Source organism: Delphinapterus leucas, chromosome 17 (assembly GCF_059928025.1).
Source record: "Delphinapterus leucas isolate spDelLeu-1000000601 "Yukka" chromosome 17, BTC_Dleu_Yukka2, whole genome shotgun sequence".
NCBI classification, from domain to species: Eukaryota; Metazoa; Chordata; class Mammalia; order Artiodactyla; family Monodontidae; genus Delphinapterus; species Delphinapterus leucas.
In genome coordinates, this window is record NC_143145.1 from 17,791,801 (window position 1) to 17,814,134 (window position 22,334).

A 22,334-nucleotide genomic window follows, 5' to 3' on the forward strand; every position below is an offset into this window, starting at 1 on the left:
ATCCAGCCTGGCTCTTTATGGAAGGCCAGTCTCACAGATGAGGGGGATTTAATAACAGCTGGCAATGAAAACATCAATGTTATAGATGATGAGCTAATTAAGGGCTGGTTCTCTGTATTATAGTCTTCATATACCTTTTTTGTATGAGATCAGGGTACGAGAGAGAGGAAGAAGGGAACTGTCAATGTACACACAGCCATGAGCAAAGCTTGGCTGAAAATGGCAAAGCAATTGTTCAGTCCTTATCCGGTCATATTTCAGACATGACTCAATGACCTGTTTGCACAAGAGAGGGCTAAGAGCAACTCTGACAAACTCAGAGACATTTCCTCCATGTTTCCTATAATTGCTGGGAGTTTAGACTGTCTAATATAAGCAGGGCTAACACTCCTGAGTTACTTAAGTGGAAACTGAGGTTTAGTGAGGATGAATAAATGGCTGATGAGCATCCAATGAGTGTCAGAAGCAGGATTAAGTACAGATATGTCTGAAACCAGAATCCCAGCCTTAGCAATTACAACACAGAGGAAAATGATAGAGGGCGAGATGTTTGGTGTAAGTACAATAAGAATCATTTGAAAGGACGGGCCCGTAAGGAGATGTGTTTGTCTGATCAGCTGAGCACCTTGGTATTTCACAAGATGCACCCGATTATTGGGATGAGAATCAATAAGTTTTCAGCAACCAAGATCACACAATAAGATATATTTTGAATGGATCCATTCTACCCTATGGTTCAAGGTGGAACATTCTATTTTCTGAGATCCTTTTCAAAGTTGAAATATTGGAGGCGGACACTTGATTCAGAATAAATACACTTAGCTTTCATCACATATATTGGCCTTATTCTACTTTTTACTATGTGTGCTTATTACATTTATTCTGTAGAGATTGCAGTTTTGCAGGTATTTCCAAGGTAACATCTAACAAAGTAATTCACCATACAATACAATAGATCATTAAAACTCAGGCTTATATGGCTAATGCCAAAGTGGAAGAAAAAAGCAGGGGCTATATATATATATGCTTCTCCATTTGATTCTTACCAGCAGGAAAATGTAATTGGTAACAACAATGAATATCTGCTAGTAATAAAGAGAGAAACAGGGAGGGAGGCAAGAAGGAGAAAGGAACGAGGGAGAAAGGAGGGAGGAATGAGCAAAAGAAAAGGGAATTGTAGGGAATTATAGGTCAATGGGAGCTAGATATAAGCAATTACAAAACTGCCATGAAAGGCTCAGAAATATGAATGCACACATGCACACACACACACACTCCCAACATCAAATGTCTACCTGACTCCAACATCTAGGTTCTTCAGCATTTTGTTCTATTGGAAGAAAGTACCTATTCACCACTTGATGGATAAGCCCAACTCTGAACCAGTCTGGAACCACTGAAGAAAGGCCCAAAGAGGACAGAATATGGTATCATTCAAACCTGGGTTTAGCTCACAACTGCACAACTTCATCAGCTGTGTATTCTCCTGGGCAACATCCTCATCTTTAAAAGCCTTAGTTTTATTGTAAGTACATGAAAAATTATATATATATATATATATATATAAGCTTTATGCAATTAAATTAAGATTTTATAGACACACATATACATATAGATGTATGAAGTATCTAACACATCATATTGTCAATGATTTGATCAAATAGTCCATGCATACCATATCTTGAGATAACCGACTTTACCCTCTGCATTTTGTCCAGCCATCTCTCTCATGTGATCACCCTAGTTATCAAGCTGTATTTTTTTCTGACTATTCCTTGTATTTTCCAGCAAGTAGAAGGAAAAATTAATGTAAACTAGCAAGGTATGAACATTCCAAAACCACTTAAATGTTTAATAAATATTTTCATTTTGCTCTTCTAAACAGTTTTTCCTTGATTATCGTTCCACAAATTCTCAATGACATAGAATGTCCATTGAAGAACCCTGTTAATCATTTGAACAACTGCAAGCAATCTAAATGATCATCAACAAGAAAACTGTTTAGCAAAGTTATGTTGTATCCATATTACAGAGGAATATGCAGTTCTTAAGGGGAATGAGATAACTCAATATGTTACTGAAATAGAAAAAAAAATGTCCACAATAGATTCTGAAGTTTAAAAAAAAGAAATTATGAAGAAGTGTGAATGATTTGGTATCATTTGTGTAAGAGGATATATATGAATTTTATAACATGTGTATGTGAGTGGGCCTTTCTTCAGTGTATGTATTTTCTGCATTAGTTATGCTTTCTGGGGAGTGGTAATAATGGGTCAAAATGAGAAAGGAAATTTTTTTTTCCACAAATCAGAAACCTAAACTTAAATATTACATGTTATATTAGTTTCCTATTGCTCCTGTACTACAAACTTAGTGACCTAAGACAATACATACATATTTTCTTACACTTCTAGAGAACAGAAGTCTGAAATGCATCTTTAGGCTAGAATGAAGATGTCAGTTGAGCTGCCTTCCTTCTCTAGGGAGGAATTCATTTCTTGCCTTTTCCAACTTCCAGAGGCTGCCTGCTTTCCTTGGTTCATGACCCCATATCACTCCAGTCTCTGTTTCTGTCGTCACATGTCCTTTTCTCACTCAGACTCTTCTGCCTCCCTCATAAAAGTCTATGTGATTATATTGGGCTCACACAGATAACCCATGATAGTCTCTCCAGCTTAAGATCCTTAATTTAATCATACAAGGTCTCTTCTGCCATGTAAGGTAGCATATTCATAGGTTAGGATGTCTTTGAGGAACCACTGTTCTGCTTACCATGCATATCTCTCTATTTTGATAAGATCTGTCTTCTTAATAATTATTAGTTGGTGACTCATTTGTTACTGCTTCTCTTCCCAAGCTCTATGTGGAAAGAAACACATGCTCTTCCATTAGCCTAAGATATTAGCACAATGTGGAAGGAGAAAAGGAAGTCAGGAAGTTGGAGGGAGGGAAGGAAGGAAGGGACGAAGGAAGGGAGGAGAGAGGAGAGAGGGAGGGAGTGAGGGAGGAAGGAAAGGAGGAAGGAAGGAAGGAAGGAGGGAGGGAAGGAAGGAAGGAAGGGACTCTATATTTATTCACCTGAAATAATGGGTACTCAAAACTATGATACATTCATTTATTCCCAAAATAGTAAGTTCTTACGATGAGTAGAACAATCTTCAAGGAATTGCTCACATCACAAAAAAAAGGAGAAAAAAAAGAGATAATTTTTGTGCCACTTAAGAATTTATCATTCCTTAGGGGAGACAACAGTAAGCACATAAAAAGACTTACAAATAGTACAATATAACATCCCCATCAGTGAATCAAAATAGTTCAACTGAGTATTTGGAGATGGATGGCAAGAGCTTGGTAGTACAGTAACAGTCACAGAATTTGATTCAGTGATGGTTTCATGAATGGAAGATTGAATCAGGTTATATGAGGCAAATGGGCATGATAGGTCATCTAAAACAGAAGAAATCAGAGTAAAATCACATAATCAAGGAAGAATTGATGGAAAACATAGGTCAACATTACAACTTGTTTGGGAAAGAACAAGCGATGAGCTCAGAGGGACACAGAACTTGTGTCCAGTTGTGGGGATTGATGAGTTGAATAGGCAAAGAATGAGACCAAAGTGTGTGAGGGACCACTGTGCATTTTCAACAGACAAGTGAAATGATTTGATTTTTGCTCCTGATCATCTGTCTAGAATCCTCTTCTAACATCTGAAAAAGGGTTAGAAGTACTAGGTATTCTATGATCAGTGAAGTAAATTGGCTAGTTTTAAAAATTATTTTAAAGGATATTTTACTCAAAGTTAGAGTTACACAATATTGCTTCTCTTGAGACCGATAATAATAATCAAGGGGAAATAAAAATGTTGGTGAAGAAGAGCCAGTGGGGTTTAACTGATATATAGATCACTTGCACCTCCTGGTGGCTAAAATGAAAATCCATTCTCAATAGAAACAAGTGGACCATCTCGACTAAAAGTCATTAAGAAGCAATGCGAAAAACAGATTTGTACTGTGTAGGAATACTTTGTAGGTGGGGGATAAGTAAATACAGGAAGGTCTATAGTTTTAGAAAATTAGTAAAAGAGTTGACAATTGCTTACCTAAGGTGGCAGGGCTAGAGTCTCAGAAAAAGAATGGGATTCAAGATGCTTTTAAGAGTAAAACCAACAGGAATATCTCAGCCTTACAAATGAGGAAATTGAGGTTTATAGAGAAAAAAGAAAAAACCCAAAGTCACAGAGCTAGTAAAGTGAAGATACAGGATTTAATCTCTAGCCCATCTGTTTCCAAGACCCTGGTCTTTCCCAGTATACAACTAGAGTTCCGGCAAAAAGGACAGAAAAATCCACATCCACTCACATGCTCTGTCCAGGTCATGAATTAAGAAAGAAATAAGAAGTCTTCATTTATCACTACCTAAAGAATAAAACACAATTTTTATAAAAATATCATTTCCCTGAAGCCATACACGGTGCCCACTTCCTTAAGATCTTTCTGTGTGAAGAGATAGATGTTTATTTTTAGATGTTTTTGAATACAGAAAACCCCATATATTCCTGTATGGGCACATGCAGACACTTATCAGTCAAGTAACACTCACTGAGAGCCCATTCTGCACAGAAAATTATATGTGATGCCATTTGAATATACATACATATTGTGGCTAAGGTCCATGTTCCTATTTTGGAAGTTTAACATCAAAAAGAATGAGGGACCATAGGGAAGCTGCTGAAAAAATGTATGACAGAAACACAAACACATACACACACAGGAAATATCAGCTGTAGAAATCAGTCTAGAAATCTAGACTGATGACAGCTATCCAAATGGTAGCCACTAGCTACATGTGGCTACTGAGTTCTTACAATGTGTAGTCCAAATTGAAATGCACCAAAAGTATAAAGTATTCACCAGATTTTGAAGACTGTGATAAAAATGTAAAATATCTCATTAATAATTTTCATATTTATTGCAAGCAGAAATAATATTTTAGATGTATTGGGTTAAAGTATATTATTAAAATTAATTTCACATTTCTTTTTACTTGCGGCTACTAGAAAAATTGAATCACCCCTGTGAATTACATTTTTAGAACCACTTTATATTTCAGTTGGACAGTGCTGTTTAGACATATTTGCTAGAGGCATTTTGGAGACTGTTACATTGAGTGGAGTGACAACAGGTGGATAGGATGGGTCTGGATATGGCCAAGGTTGCATGTCTTTTACTAAACATGGTCTCCTCTAGCCACTTCCAAATTTCTGAAGTCAAACCTCACTCCCCAAAAAACTGTTACAAAAGATTATTTGTCCACAAGTCTATACTTTTGCATTGCTATTATTTTAGTCAAAACTTTTTAATTGAAGTATAGTTGCTGTACAATATTATATGTTACAGGTGTACAATATAGCGATGGAAAATCATAAGATCATAATTCTTGATCTCAAGAGGATCATTTGAAGAGAAAAGACAAAGATAAATATAAAAGGTGAAAATGTAGAGTATCATAACTCTGTGACAAATGAAAACTTCACAGTGTGGTGCAGGAGGTAAAGATTGATGAGATGGCTGGGAGTTTATTAACTGGAATGATTATGAATCAAAGAACAAGAAGGGATGCAGGAAAACATCACTGAGTTCACTTCCTTTCCACTTACTGTGAGCTCTTCAGCTGAAGATTTAACCTTCCTGGGGATGGAATTCCTTACCATCTTCTATAACCCAGAACAGTGTTTCACATTCCGTAAGCTTTCTTAAACTAACACATGAATATGCCTATAAAACGGAGGCATATTCATTTATTACCGCATGTAATAACGGTTTTATGGGCATTAAATTCAATGACTTTGCACATTTTAGATCACAAAAATATGCTAGCTGTTTATGCAGTTAATAGTACTAACACCTACTCTGTGTCAGGCACTATTCTAGGCTATGCCTATTCCTTGGGTTTTGAAAAAAAGGTAGAGATAAGTAAACAATGAGGGGAAAGTGTTTCAGGGAGAGAGAAAAGGTTGAAAAGACACAAAGGGGTGCGTCCTTTATTACTTTCATATTCTAACTGGTCTCCTTGCTTCCAACCCTAAACGCCTTAGAACATCCTTTGTACTTCTAGCAGGTGCCCTTGGTGTCTTCATGCCATAGCCCTTCAGCCACCACTCGTTTTCAGTTGCAGCTCCAGTGGATACTTCCATGGGAGCTCATACTCACCTTGTGACGACACTGTTCCTTAAGCACCCTCCTCCCTTCCCCCTGCTTTCTGCTGAGGTGCCTTCTCTGATGCCTTAAGAGCCCAGTAGTGGGCTTCCCTGGTGGCGCAGTGGTTAAGAATCAGCCTGCAAGGACATGGGTTTGAGCCCTGGTCTGGGAAGATCCCACATGCTGCAGAGCAACTAAGCCCATGCGCCACAACTACTGAGCCTGTGCTCTAGAGCCCACGAGCCACAACTACTGAGCCCATGTGCCACAACTACTGAAGCCCACGCACCTAGAGCCCGTGCTCCGCAACAAGAGAAGTCACCGCAATGAGAAGCCCGTGCACCACAATGAAGAGTAGCCCCGGCTCGCCGCAACCAGAGAAAGCCCGTGACCAGCAACAAAGACCCAAAGCAGCCAAAAATAAATAAAAATAAATTAAAAAAAAAAAAGAGCTCAGTAGTTACTCCCACAAGCGCATCCAGAAATACAAAAGAGTTTAAAAAATAAAAACCCGGGGACATCTCTCAACCTGTGGAGAACAAGAACCAGTGAATAAATTCTCCAGCTTCCCACCCTTCGAGCAGATAGTTCAAGGTCAATTATGTACACTTCTCAGAAGTTTGAGTAAAATTAAGACCTTGTTACCTATAGCAGCAACCTTAATAATACTCTCTCATTTTACTTTTTCTCCTTTCTTGTTGTACTTTCGCTACTGCCTTACTCCTACTTCCTGGCATCGCTCCCAAAATAAAATAGTTTTACCAAGCCTATGTCTCAGGCACTGCTTTAGAAGAACCCTAAGAGAGCACTGCTAAGGTGTCACTGTTAGGATATGAAGGGCTGCCATCTTATAGCACAGTTCTGATCTCCCTTCAAGTCCCAGCTGAAACATCACTCCTTCAATGAGGCTTTCATGATCGGCAGCCTTCTAGACTTAACAGTTCGCTATCCCTGCTCCCTCATACTTCTAACTTAACACTGCTCATAATGTGCTTTGGAGTAGAACTGCTTCATTTTAATTGTGTGCCTCTCCCAGTAGATGGTAAGCTCATGGGCAAGGACTGTGCTATATTCATATTTACAACCCCATCAACAACTAGTACAGAGCTTTGAACACTGTAGACAGATGCTCAATACCTAATGACTTCTTTGTAAATACACTCTCTCATGATACCAGCGTACACTTCATGAGATGGGCAAGTCTCAGAAATGTAGGGTGGTAGAACCCCAGAATGAATGGGTTGTAGTCATGAAAAAAACAGCTTTAAGTATTATAATAAATTACACAAATTTAATGAGGCAGAAAAGAAATGATTTCTTTCAAGAAGAGATCGCTATATTTGGACTGAAAGAAATTGCTCGTATGGCCCCCTAGGTAATCAGAAATCCTGAGACTCTGAACAGGATCAAATGCTTCAGAAAGATCCCGGCTTCCAGAAAAAAGAGGACTTATTTAACTTCTCTGAAATAAGAGGGATGGAATAGAGAAAGACGTAGAGAAGATAAGGAGAGTTGTAGAGGAGGTAAGGAGGGTTGGTGGAAGGCTGTGTGGTGCAAATGCAGTGTATCTCTATGACCTCCTAGATATTTCAGCAAACCTATTTAATATACCTAAAATCTTACAGCGATTAGATTTCTTGTGGAAATTGGTCACAGAGTAAGTGTCTTTTTCTGGCATGTCTGGGGTGGAACATAGATAGTCTTTATGTTTATTAACCTCTTGCTTTATGTTCTAGGTTTTAGCATATATATATCATATATACACAATTGATACTCATTATTCACGAATTCTATATTTGCTAATTCACCTACTCCCTAAAATCTGCTTATAAGCCCAAATCAATACTTGCTGAGCTCTCATGGTCATTCACAGGCATGTGCAATCACTCAAAGTGCACATTCCTGGATGAGGTAGAACAAGGTGATTCTGCCTTCTTGGGTCAGCTCTCATACTGTAAACAAGTATCCATTTCATAGTCCATTTAATATCACCTTTTTATTCTTTTTTGCATTCTTGTGCTTTCTGTTGGTGATTTTGCTGTTTAGAATGACCCCCAAACATAGTGCTGAAATACTGTCTAATGTTCCTAAGTGTGAGAAGGCCTTACAGAGAAAATACAGTGTGTTAGATAAGCTTCATTCAGGCGTGAGTTACAGTGATACTGGCCACGATTTCAGCGTCAACAAGGCAACAAACTAAATTGGGTGTCCTTAAACAGACACACACGTGAAACAAGGTATGTATTGATCAGTTGATGAGTGTTGTGATTAGAGGCTCACAGAAACCTAACTCTGTATTTTGCCTAGGATAAATGGTTCAGTATTCACTAATCCAGGATATATATATATATATATGAATATAAATTTATATTGTGTTGTATTATATTGTATTATACCTTGGTGCAAGTGTGAGGGGCTGAGGAGTTTCTTTCTCTTGGGTTTGTACTCTAGGGTAGGATTGCCAGCTCATAAAGTGTGTGAAAATTTGACTTTATAACATAATACCAAATTGATTTTCAAAGTGGTTGTATCAATTCATTTGCCCATAGCAATTTATCTAGCTTTAATTTTAAAATGCATTCTTCAAAATGTTGATCTTATTTTACTTTCAAGCAAATATACTTCCTCATTTACTCAAAATTTCTGGCTATGTCACCAAGAAATGTGAAGTTTATAATACTGCCTTTGTAAATTCAGAATGTTAAAGCATTTTCCTACACAATACAAAAAATAAAATTATAATTAGAGAGAAAGATCAGAGAACATATAAACCTAGGGTTCCACAGAAGAATGTCAGAAATTCCTGAATTAAATGCAAAATCTGTGTTCATGTGTGCGTGATTCTGGGAGTATATAGCTTTGTTTATATTCTCAAACATTTCTGTGATACATAAAATGTTACAAATCATGGCTAAAGAATAAACTGAATAATTATTGTACCAGAATTCTGGAATGAGGTATTTGAAAAGAAAAAATAGCCCTAAACTTCCTAAAAATTACAGCAAAGGAAGATGCGTGATTTGTTATACAGTTTTCACAGGACAAAAGGAAACATACAAGTCTTTATCTTAACAATTATGCTTTGCTCTGGCTATCATTTAGAAATCACAGGAGTTTTTATGACTCATACTGAAATTAAGCCTTGAGCGATAGTGTAAATTTTAAAAATTAGTTATTGGTAATGTATCAAGTAAAACTCCTGAGTCAGTAAAGTGGAAAATTACCTATAAAAAGAAGAGAGAAGCTGGAGTGAGCAAGACACAGAAATTATAAAGTATTCTAGCTAAGGAGTGTGGACAAGAAAAGAATTAATATACAGCACATTTGAGGGTTTTCTCTTCCAGTGTTAGCAATAAGCAACTGGTAAAGGAGGGCCTCATTCAGTAGGAACTGAATGCTTTGCTAGGAAAAACAGTTACATTTGACCACCCTGGGAGAAGCTTATAAAACTCTTCCAAGCTAGTAAAGGAAAAGACCCAGACAATTAAAACAGGAAGCACCAGCTGGGGAAGATCTCCACTGGTGTTCCTGAGTACACGGGCCACATAATGAACAACAGAAGAGTGGATGTGGGGAGCCTCCTAGGAACCCTTCTTGGGAAGGAGAAAGCAGGTGGCCCTCATCAGGAAGTGCTTGCCGGTTTGTGTTCATGAAAACCCATCAAACCACTGAGAGGCTATTTTTTCTTAAAATAAAAATAAAATTAAAACAAAAATTGGTTTTATGCCTTTACCAACAGGATAGTGGGCATTTCCTCCAAACCCAGATAAGTTTTGACTATGGTCTCAGATGTTTGGGATATACGGCTGTTAAAATTTTATACAGGAGCTTTTTCATCCCTTTACAGTTATGATTTCTTATCTTAAAGATATGATTCAAAAGAATCTCTCCAGTTGTGGGGTGTGTGTGTGTGTGTGTGTGTGTGTGTGTGTGTTTTAGGAGCAAACAAAGAGGGTTCATCCATGTTATGTCCATCCAAGTCAAGCTTGGTGGACATAACATGATCATTTCTTCACTGGGGGAGATAGGGGTGGAGAATTTTATTGTACCCTTTTTATATTCATAATGATTGATGATATGATATCCAATCACAATTTTTCCTAAGACAGGCTGCTCAAACACAGATATTTCAAAGAAACAAGAATGCCAGAATACTCATGACATATAAAGACTTCAGAAAATTGCATCCTTTTTGTTCCCTTTCTTTTTTTAATAATTTATATAAATACAGTAGGAAACAAGTGTTCCAAACGTTTGACAAATGATGCTCTCTAGTGACGATTTTTAAAAGATTGTCATGTGACAAATGACCAAAAGGCTGTGTTACCAGGCGGGATATTCCAAGGGTCCCTGGCCCAATGAAACATATTTATTAGATAATCTTTAAGGACCCTCTGGTTCCATGAATCCAAGATTTAAAAATGGAAAAGAAGAGAAGAATATATAATTTTTAGGAGATTTATTTGGTATATAAATTATGGCACAATGATTTACCACCTGTCATCAATCAACTTGATAATAATGCTACAACAGTCTCTAATATGAGTTAATATGTCAATTTACCAACTATTATTTGCTTGAACCCAAGAGTGTGGTGAAAAAGAGGTTCTGTAATATGTCTCAGATCATGAGCTCATGGTAGGAATTTCCAAAAATCATAGAGAAAATTTGATAAAGTAGGATAAACTAACATTAAAATCTTTTATTCATCAGGACACCATGGAAAGGACATCAGCAGGAATGCCAGAGTAAGGAAATCCAAAAATTTGCTCCTCCACAAAAGCAGTGAGAACACAGGTAAAAATTGCCAAAATCAACTTTTTCAGAACTCTGGAAATAAACCAGAGACTTGCAATAAGCTAGGGAGCCAATTATTCAAGAAAAACGATTGAGTCTTGGTAAGAAAAGCAAGCCCTGCGGCATTTTAACTTGGCCTATTCCAATACCCCACTCCCCAATTCGACAGAAGTCTTAAAAAAGAGTAGCCTCACAGTCATGGGGAAAACCAGTAGCTTAGCAACCACTAGAATGGGCAGAACAGACTTGAACCTTCCCAACAGCACCATTCTCAGAGAACTGTCATTACTTGATCTGTCTGGCAGTTCTCTGGGAAGCCCCACTCACAGAACCTGTCTTTATATTGATATTTCTTCATCCAGAGCTCATTGTGCGAGCAGACTTTTCCCTGGCGGTCTTTGTCAAATTAACATTGAAGCTGTGTGCATGCCCTGTGCTCACGTCCAGAATAGATCTAAGAAGGCTATGGCTCTCACTTCCAAAAGGCTTTACAAACGCAGGAAATAAAGACTAAGCCTGAGCACTGAAGGCACGCCCCAACAGGCACATAAAGCCTCTTGGCAAAGGCTGGGCGATTTATTGTTTCCGGGCATTCAAGGAAATCTCTGCCTAGTCATTAGACCACTAAGTTAACCAAGCAGAGATTTTATTGCCCATGTGTGACAAAGTATAAAGACTTCACAATATTAGTTCAGCAAAGTTACTAAACAAATACAGCAACAATAACAACAACAACAACAACAATGATAAATAGCAATGACAGCAGGCCCCAGGGAGGAGTGAACTTATTTCCAGAACTGCAACATTATCTTATATAAAATGCCCAGTTTTTAACAAAAAATCACGATACACACAAAGAAAAAGTATGGACTGTAAACAGTAGAAACTGTCGCTGAGGAAGCCCAGACATTGAACTTACTAGACAAAGATTTTTAAATCATCTATTTTAAATATAGTCAAAGAAATAAAGGAAACCATGTCCAAAGAGATGAAGGAATACATGGGACTTGTGTCTCACCAAATAGAGAATATCAATAAAGGAGACAAAAGTTATAAAAAAGAACCAAGCAGAAATTATGAAGTTGAAAAATACAAGTGCAATAAAAAATTCGCTAGGGGGTTCAACAGCAGATTTGAGCTGGCAGAATAAAGATTAGTTAATTGAGACCACCCATCCAGTCTGAGGTACAGAAAGAAAAAAGAATGAAGAAAAGTTAACAGAATCTCAGACCTATGGAACATCATCAAGCATGCCAACATATGTGTAATGTGAATCCCAGAAGGATAGAGCAAAAAAAGGGCAGAAACAATTTTTGGAGAAATAATGGTCAAGAACTTCCCAAACGGGCTTCCCTGGTGGCGCAGTGGTTGAGAGTCCGCCTGCCGATGAAGGGGACACGGGTTCGTGCCCCAGTCCTGGAGGATCCCACGTGCCGCAGAGCGGCTGGGCCCGTGAGCCATGGCCGCTGAGCCTGCGCTCTGCAACGGGAGAGGCCACAGCAGTGAGAGGCCCGCGTACCGAAAAAAAAAAAAAAAAAAAAAAGAACTTCCCAAACTTGAGAAAAAACGTGAATCTATACATCCAAGAAGCTCAACAAACTTCAAATAGGACAAACTGAAAGAAATTCAAACCTAGACACATTAGTATCAAACAGTCAAAAGACAAAGCCAAGTAGAGAATACGGAAAACAGCTCATCACATTTAACTGATCCTCAGTATGATGGATGCCTCTGTCCTACAACTGCAAGAAATTGGGTTCTGCCTGCAATCACATAAGCCTGAAATGGAACCTTTACCTTTTTGGTGGATGAAAGTAATGCAGCTCAGCTGACCCCTTAATTTTAGTCTTGTGAGACCCTGAGCAGAGGACACAGCTAACCCATGCTTAGATTCCTGACTCATGGAAACTGTAAGATTATAAATGTATATTGTTTTGAGCTGCTATGTTTATGGTAATTTGCTACCAGCATTAGAAAATGAACACAGTGTGGAAGTTTGAGATGAAAGAAGAGAGCAATGTTGGAAAGAAATACCTAGGGAGGGTATGTTGGCTTCTAGGGTATTGACACTATACTATTTCCTAACTTTGGTGATTACTGTGTTGGTGTTCATTTTATAACTATGTGTTACATACATGTGTTAAGTATATTTTGTGTACTTAGTATAAGTATGTCATATCTCAATTTTTTAAAAAACAGATTTAAAACTACTTTTGAACTGCATTTAATCAAAGCTATGAAAATGGGTCAACAATTTCAGGTCAACTAACCAGAAAGCCTATGCTTGCTAAATTAAGCAGAAATATGTAACAGGTTAAAACTGACACTTCATACAGCAGACATTTAAGGATATATACACTTTACTGCCACCAACCAAAACAAAAAAAAAGAAAAGAAAAAAAGACATAAAAATGGAGTTCTAAAAAAGAAGGAAAAAAATGTGACAAAGTGAATGTCCAAGTAAAGCAAATCCCCTCTCGGCGATGGGCAGAGATTTTCAAACAATGATCATTTTTTTTGTTGTTGTTACTGATATTTTATCACACAGTAGCGTTCATTCAAAAGAATGGCCCTTTTTGAAATGCATGTTGGAGAAGAAGATTTTTATCTCAGCAACAATAAAAGATTCTAGCCTAACATCCATGTTATGACAATATGCTAAATCTAGAGTAGTTGAGCCACCAAAATAAAACTGAATGGCAGATGTGAACTTCCTCCCTATTTCTGTGTTTCTACCTATGCATAGGTTCATCCCCCAGCTTCCCCCTCATCTCATCTGTGGGATAGCGACCCTTATCCCACTCCACACTACCACTTTAAAATCGCACTTCGGTGGTTGGGTACCCAAGTTTGGGTTAACTGAACAAATATTTACTGAGCACTTACTATGTGCCAGGCACCATGCTCGGTAGGAAGTTCAATGATGAAACAGGTATAGCCCATTCTCTGAGGTATTGCTATTCCAGAAGAGAAGTGAAGCACATGGACAGATAATTTCATTATTTCTGTGAGAGACTGGAGACTGACTTCCTAACTGAATCTTTGCTTCCATTACTGACCTGATATGTGAACAGGGAGGATTTTAGAAATAAAATGAATTAACATTTATTGACACCTACTTATGCACCAGAGTGTTTTAATGATATTATATCATTCAATTCCAAGGAATAAAATAGGAAAAGTGTATCCTTATCACCTGTACTCATCTTAGTAATCTTTTGATTTCCTTAGACAGTGTCCCTGGTCATAAATCCCCCAACTTCAACAAAGAGCCCTGTTAAAGTGTTGTTGGAAATTAAGGACTTAAGAAGTCACCTCTAAGCTAAAGATTTGTGCATACTAATGGAAAATGATTAAAGAGTAAAAGACACTTTGAGGAAATAAAATATTATTATAATAATGGTTTGACACAGAGAGAGTTAATGTTTTTGAACTCTACAATTCAACAAATTATTTACATAGGAAACTATGCTGGTGATTTACATGCATTTGGAGCATTTGTTTTGCTCAATGATAAAATCAGCTAATTCTATATTTATGAACTGATACTTCTGTTTCCCCCCCAACATTTCCAAGACACAGTTAACAGACACTTGGAGGCCACTTAAGGGTTACATGGGAATTGGCAGAGCATCACTGTAGTCACAGGACCGACACAGTCACTTTGCTGAAGAGCAAATGAGGGAAGAAATATTATTGCAGCCATTGTAGGAAAATCCAGTCAGCCACACAGGCATCCATACCTGAAAATCTGCCAGTCACTCTACAAAAAAGAAATGGACTCACTGGTCAGAATGGCCACCACCACAATGTCTACAAATAATACATGCTGGAGAGGGTGTGGAGAAAAAGGAACCCTCCTACACTGTTGGCGGGAATGTAAATTGGTACAGCCTCTATGGAGAAAAGTATGGAGGTTCTTTAAAAAACTAAAAATAGAGATACCATATGATCCTGCAATCCCACTCCTGGGCATATATCCACAGAAAACCATAATTTGAAAAGATACATGCACCCTAAAGTTCACTGCAGCACTATTTACAATAGCCAAGACATGGAAGCAACCTAAATGTCCATCGACAGATGAATGGATAAAGAAGATGTGGTATATTCATACAACGGAATGTTACTCAGCCATAAAAAAGAATGAAATAATGCCACTTGCTGCAACATGGATGGATCTAGAGATTATCATACTAAGTGAAGCCAGACAAACATCATATGCTATCACTTATCTGTGGAATCTAAAAAAAAATGATACTAATGAACTTATATGCAAAACAGAAATAGACTGATAGACACTGAAAACAAACTTAACGATTACCAAAGGCAAAGGGGTGGTGATAAATTAGGAGTTTGGGATTAACATATACACATTTCTATATATAAAATAGATAACCAACAAGGACCTACTGTATTGCACAGGGACCTATACTCAATTGTTTGTAATAACCTATAAGGGAAAAGGATCTGAAAGAAAAAGATATATTTGCATGTATAATATGAATTGCTTTGCTGAATCGCTTTGCTATATATCTGAAACTAACACAACATTGTAAATCAACTCTACTTCAATAAAAGTTTTTTTAATTTAAAAAATAATAAAAAAAGAAATGGACTCACAGATAATAGAGAGCAAACCAGTGGTTACCAGTGGGGGTGGGGCAAGGGAAGTACAAATTATTGGGTGTAAGATAGGCTACAAGGATGTATTGTACAACACAGGGAATATAGCCAATATTTTGTAATAACCGTAAATGGATTGTAACCTTTAACACTGTATAAATAAATAAATAAATATATAAATATATATATATATATATATATATATATATATGGAGGAAAAGCAATTAAAAACCACATTGCATAAAATAAAAAATTAAAAAAATATTGCCAGTCACACTGATTGACATTTCAAAAGTCTGGTAGCTTTCTTGGACAGGTTTGTTTTATTGATTGATTAATGGATTTATAACTTCATCTCCATTATTGAACCATTTCTGCCACTCCCAGAAGACCTTATCTTTATAAACACTTCTATTAAATTGTGGTTTTTTTGTTTTGTTTTGTTTTGTTTTGCGGTATGCAGGCCTCTCACCGCTGTGGCCTCTCCCACTGTGGAGCACAGGCTCCGGACGCGGAGGCTCAGCGGCCATGGCTCATAGGCCCAGCCGCTCCGCGGCACGTGGGATCCTCCCAGACTGGGGCACGAACCTGCGTCCCCTGCACCAGCAGGCGGACTCCCAACCACTGCGCCACCAGGGAAGCCCCTAAACTGTGTTTTTAATGAAAGACAATAGTCTTTCAGGAAAAATTTCTCTGATACCTATTAAAATAATAATTTTTATCCTCACCATATTTGAATCTCTTACAGTGCCCACAAAGGCAAAATACAAATTTTGCATTTTTTTGTTTTTTATAATTTGTTTTTGATTAAAATGTAATATTTATTTAATATTATCTACTTTATTCTTAAAGTATAACGAACACTGGGCTTGATTCCTGAGACTTTAAATCCAGTTCTAAATTCTTTGTTCCTTTTTCTCTTAGTCACCAAGCCTAATTTTACTCAAAATTTCTTCATGTATAGGTAAAAACTAGATTCTGCAAGAAGAACAGGCAGACATGAAGTTTGTGTATTTGGGGCAAAGCTGTTTGTTATCAGCTTCTGCTGCTTTTAATCTATAACACAGTTAAGAACAGGGCAATTATGCATAGTAAGTTTTCCTTTCAAAGCTAAAACACAAAAGAAGTCCTTGTCAAGAATTATTAATGTCTTAAGTAAAGTTCATCATAGTCAAAGCCATTCAAAGGAATAAATCTACCCAAAATAGGAAAGTGTGTGTGTACTTGTGCAGAAATAGTGAGGGAGGTGAGGGAGAGAAGGTGAAGGATTTGCTTTTTTTTTTTTTACAAGGTAGAGAAAAAAATGAGTTTTTCATAGGATGAAAGAAAACACAATCCCAATAATAAAAAAATCCTCTTTTAAGAAAATAAGCTTACGTAAAAAGGAAAACTGGAGGTCAAAAATGAAAACCCAAGTTTAATTCAGAGAAGAATGTCATAGAATGTTACAGAAAGAGCCCTGCGTTTGGATCAGAGCCTGGAATTTAATGGAGCGGTAGCAGGAGGGCAGAGCATAGGAAAGCTATGTGACCAGAACCGCTATTTGTAAAAGGTGTTGCAAACTTCTAATTATTTGTATGTTACACGATGACAATATCTACAAATTAATTTGTATATTATTTGATGTTAATTTTTCCTTTTTGTTTTGACATGGAAAATACCTTATGTGTTAAATGTAAACATTGAAAATGTAGCACAGTTGTCTCATGTTGACTTGGCTTTTCCTTTCTTTCCTTTTTTAATGAGGCGGTGTCTAAAAATATCAAAGGGGGGCCAGATCATTTCAGGATTCTGAGATGCCAGGGTGCCACTTATTAGCTGTGTACACTTGGGAAACATACTTAGTTTCTCTGCAGCACAATTTTAGCATAAGGAAAGGAGAATAATAATACTTTCCTTATCTAAGTCCTTGGGTTGCTATGAGATCTTATGTGTAAGTCACAAAGCACCTCAAAGGGGTAAGGGACTCCTCTTATTCTTCACTGCTGTAAAATGTGATTGTTACAGAGAACAACAGTCAGCTCTGAAGGGTCATCTTCCGGTAATCCAAGTTGTTTGTTCAGAAAATTTTGAAGCTAAAGGGTCAGATCTGTGCTTTCTATCATTTTGAGAGAGACACATCTCACAGGCTCTTACCCACAAATTTACCACCAGATTCAATACTGATCATGGCTCTCCAGGTATCTCTTTCCAACAAGCCTTTCAAGAAAGTTTTCATGGAAATTTAATTTCTACCTAATTAATCTTGTTTCCCAAGTGACATTGAAATAAAGTTAAAGATACATTCTACTAAGGGGGAGAAGTGCCCTTAGACTTAAAAAGCCACACATGCATGTGTGTAAGCATAAACACATACATACAGAAATTACATAAGCATAAAACATTAATAGAAATAATAAGATTAACTGATATATCATATTAAACTTTTAAAAAAGGATATTTGAGGTTGGGTTCCCCAGGATGTAGAATTCTAGGAGCAGATTAGCTTGCAAGAGTACTTTGGGCATTAACAGCTATAGAGAAGTGAAGGAATCAGGATTGAGCAGAGGAAGGAATTGAACTGTGATGCACTTGTAGTAGAAACTTCAGCAGATCCTATGGGGAGCTCTGCAGTTGGCTTAGCCCTTCAGTGTTTTCTCCCATTAAGGCAAGGAGGCAGGCCTTTTATACCCCTATATTGACTTGTCCCAAGCTATCCCAGTGAAGGAGGGTAACCCCGAAAGCAAGGTGGCTTTCTTTCGCTGAGGATAAGTCCCAGAGAGGGACTCAGCTTAGAGATAACAGTCACAAACACTCCCAGGACCTGGAGAGTTTAGTTCTTCAGTCCTGGAATGCGATCTGGGTGAACACCACTGAGTCCACTCCAGTCCACACCTTGTGCCTTTCAATTCCACATACATCATATAATCTGTTCTGGGAGCAGTCCCACTGTTCCTGGAGGAAGCTTACGAGGAGCTGGTTAATGAGATGAACTACAGGCAGCAACAGGGAAGCCAGTACTGAAGCCTGATATTCATTGTACTCCTGCTTCACCAGCCATTCAAGATTCCCTTCACCCTCAACCTACACTGCTGTTAGCCTCACCTGGTAAAGGAACCCAGACCCTCATTCCTGAACGGTTACCATGCCCTTCTCAAGCTTTAGCCACTGAACTTGTCCATTTGTTATCAAAGTTGGGCAAGGGTACCAAGAGGTACCCAAGTGGATCATCTGAGTGCCAAGCACATTATTTACTGCCCATATAAAAGCAGGCTTACTCGCTCTAGATGATCGGAATCATTCGCCAGGTTGATGACTCCCTTCCTTGTGTGCTGTTCTCATGACACAAGAAGAGTCAAGTGACTGCACAATTGCCAAAGCTTCAGCTCTAATGGGACTCTTTCTGAGTTCCCTGGCAGAAGCTTTCTCCCTCTGGTTACCAAGGCTCAGAGTTGTCAGAATAAGAAACACAAATTCTCTAAGTGGGTCACTGGGAGTGATAATTAAATAGGCTACTTTTATCTTCACTGCTTAGTTCTAGGATCAATGTGTTCTCTCTTTGGAAGACACAGCACCATATTTGGCTCTTAACTTGAGGTATATACAGTATTTCCCAAGGTGTCCTCTCCAAGCCTCAGATGTTTTTCAGCAGGCGGTACCACTGCTAAAATAACTGACAGCTCCTGGGAAATGTGGTTTGTAATAGCGCCAAGAGATCCCAAGAGGATAGGCTAATACCAGATCTACTCTGCCGCGAGGCAGGTCAGTTATTCTGATGTTACCTTATATGGACTCACATGTCAATGGAGCAAATACTCTGCAAGTTCTTCAGTTGTGGAGCTGGCTCAGCCCTATTGGCAGAAAAGGCAAACTCATATCCCAAAGGGCATGCATATCACTTAATATGAATGGCAGCCTTTCCCCGGGTGGAAGGGGCCCTATTATAATCAATTTGCTATCAAGGAGCTGGTTGGTCTCCTCAAGGGCTGGTGCAATATTCAGGGCTCAGATTTGGACTCTGTTGTTAGCAGACTGAAATTTGGTAAAGGCAATCACTAGATTAGCCTCGGTAAATGGAATCCATAAAGTCTGGCTGATGCCTACTCTGTTCATGTGCCCAGTGTGCCAGTATTAGAAAGGCTGATGTCAACTGGCTGAGTCACTCAGACTACTTGGTTGTCTAGTGTCTCTTCTACGTTGGATGTTCTCTAAGTGGCATTGATAAGCAGTAGAAAGTCCACCACACTTCACGACCACTCCCCATCAGTTGTCCAAATGCCTGTTCCCCAGAATTTTTCACTCCCGATCTTCTATTCTTTCTTCTTCCAGGCTTCTGATTAACTAACCAGGCTATTTTCTACGGCCCATGTGTCTGTATTATTCTTACCTCGGGCTACTTCTCTTCCCACACAAAGTATCAATAGGTAGCTAGGTGTACTGCCCAAAGTTCTGGCCTTTGGGATGAATTTCCCTTAAAATGTCTTTCAGTGTCAGTCCTGAATGGACTATAGTATACCTCTGTCCAATTTCCGTTTGTATCTATATACTGAGCTGACCCATTCATGACCTAAGCTTGGTTTATTCCCTCCTCTGTCAGCTGGTCATAAGGAAGCTCCCCATATGTTCGTAGCTGTCAGCTGAGGGAGAGGGCTTGTACAAGAGTGGTGGGTGGGCTTCCCTGGTGGCACAGTGGTTGAGAGCCCGCCTGCCGATGCAGGGGACACGGGTTCGTGCCCCAGTCCGGGAAGATCCCACATGCCGCAGAGCGGCTGGGCCCGTGAGCCATGGCCGCTGAGCCTGTGCGTCTGGAGCCTGTGCTCCGCAACAGGAGAGGCCACAACAGTGAGAGGCCCGCATACCGCAAAAAAAAAAAAGAGTGGTGGGTACCATGAGGGTCTAGGTCTGGGCCACCTGCTAGTGAATATCGCTTATGACTTCTAGCCCTATTCTTGTGTGATCCCAGCTATACCACTTTCTTCTCACAGTGGATTACTGCTGGCCAGGCCAACATTATGATGTGGTGAGTCTGTCTGAACTCTACTCACGATAAACATTTCTAGTTGCATAGCCACTGGCTGTCCCATGGTCAAGCATTATCTCTTTATCAGGGCCCAGTAGCATAATGGGAGGTGTTTTTCAGAAAGTTAGTAATAATTCTTTGATCTAGATGGCATGGTCTTACCATACTAGCACTTTACTGTAGGATGAAGGGTATGCTGGCAGCTGGGATATATTTTTCAGCCTTTAGGGCTTCTGTTAAGCACTCCGAAACAAAATGAAATGACAAATTTGACATCTTGTTACATGTATATTCTTGACCTCATTAAGGTGGAAGGATAGATCTTGGGGCCACTCTTCAGCATAGCTTACACTTATCAAGGCTTATAGGAGTAGAGCTGAAAGGAACAGAGGGAACTTTTATAAGTTTCAATGGCCCTTTTCTTCTAATCATTCTGAGAATCTAAAAGGAAACATGTACAAAGTATTATCAGTGTCCTCTAAGATGCTCTCATATGCTGAAATTAAAGGCAATGTCTACTTCAACTAAGCCTTTAAACAAAGCTGGTACAAACACAAGAATCGATCAAGTGATTCTATTCAACGTGAGAAAAGGTGAAAGGCAATGAAAATCAGGTCAAAATCAGAACTGGAGCAGACTGTCCATGACTTTTCTTTCTTCTTTCTAAGGGTATAAAAGCATACAGTTTCTTCATTGTCTGTGTGAAAGGACTGTTTACTTTGCATCTAACACAGAATAAGGAGAGCCTTTCTATTCTGATTACTGTAAAATGAAGCATTCCTAACCCATCTGAGTGATGGCATTGTCTTCTAATAGGAAAGGTATTTTGTGTTTACCAAAGTACAGCCTATCTAGAAAAATTGTAAAATAGCAGAAGCCTAAATGAAGACTTGGAGGAAAATTAGGGCATTATTTAAACAGGAATTACACATGATATTGTACTATAGAACCTAAGACGGAGCAGGAAAACGTTTAAGGGGAAGGGATTTTCCTGTTCTTAAAGAAACATGTATGTTATTAGAGAATTCTGAGCCCTGCAGACTTGAGTTCACTGTAGCAAAAAGGCTCCGCAAAAGATGAAATCATCTGTATTATATTATGAGCAGTCAGGCCAGTTGAAAACGGACATTGAGTTTGCAATGTGGTAGACATTAGCAAACACTTAAGAGAAACCACAAAAAACCTCATGCATTGGCCTGGAGTAAGCCTTCAACATCTGCTCAGGCCCTTCAGAGTCTACACTGCTGAGAACATGTCAGTTGGTTGGTCATTCCTCTGAACTTGAAGCCAGATGAGCAAATCCAAGCCATTTTATGGTACAATCATTCAAATCATTCCAGTATGTTACAGGACTTTTTGCCTTTGCCTTGAGCTTCAAAAAGAATTAGGCAGCATTTGCAACACTTCACACATTCCAAGGAAACGATTGGATCCAATTGCAAAAGTTTTCAAGTTCAGATGAATTTTTAATGTATAATTTATGCTGAACATCGAACTTAAAATGATACTTTGCTATAGAGTCGTGGTGCTACAGTACAGCAAGGCAGTTACTGCTCTGCTTATTATTTTATCACATATGCTATTTATATTTATTATTTTTATTTAATAAATACTGATTTTGAAGTGATGCTAATCCTTTGACAGTCTCATCATAGGCTTCATCCAAATGGAGTAGATTCACCAATCAAGTTTAAGGTTTACAGAAGGGCATG

At 38.4% G+C, this 22,334-nt stretch overlaps 1 long non-coding RNA gene across 1 annotated transcript in view; it reads right to left on the reverse strand.

Annotated features, from left to right (window-relative positions):
- LOC111164414 (uncharacterized) overlaps positions 1–22,334 on the reverse strand; it is a 367,515-nt gene that overhangs the window by 137,330 nt on the left and 207,851 nt on the right. The gene's annotated exons all lie outside the window — the stretch shown is intronic.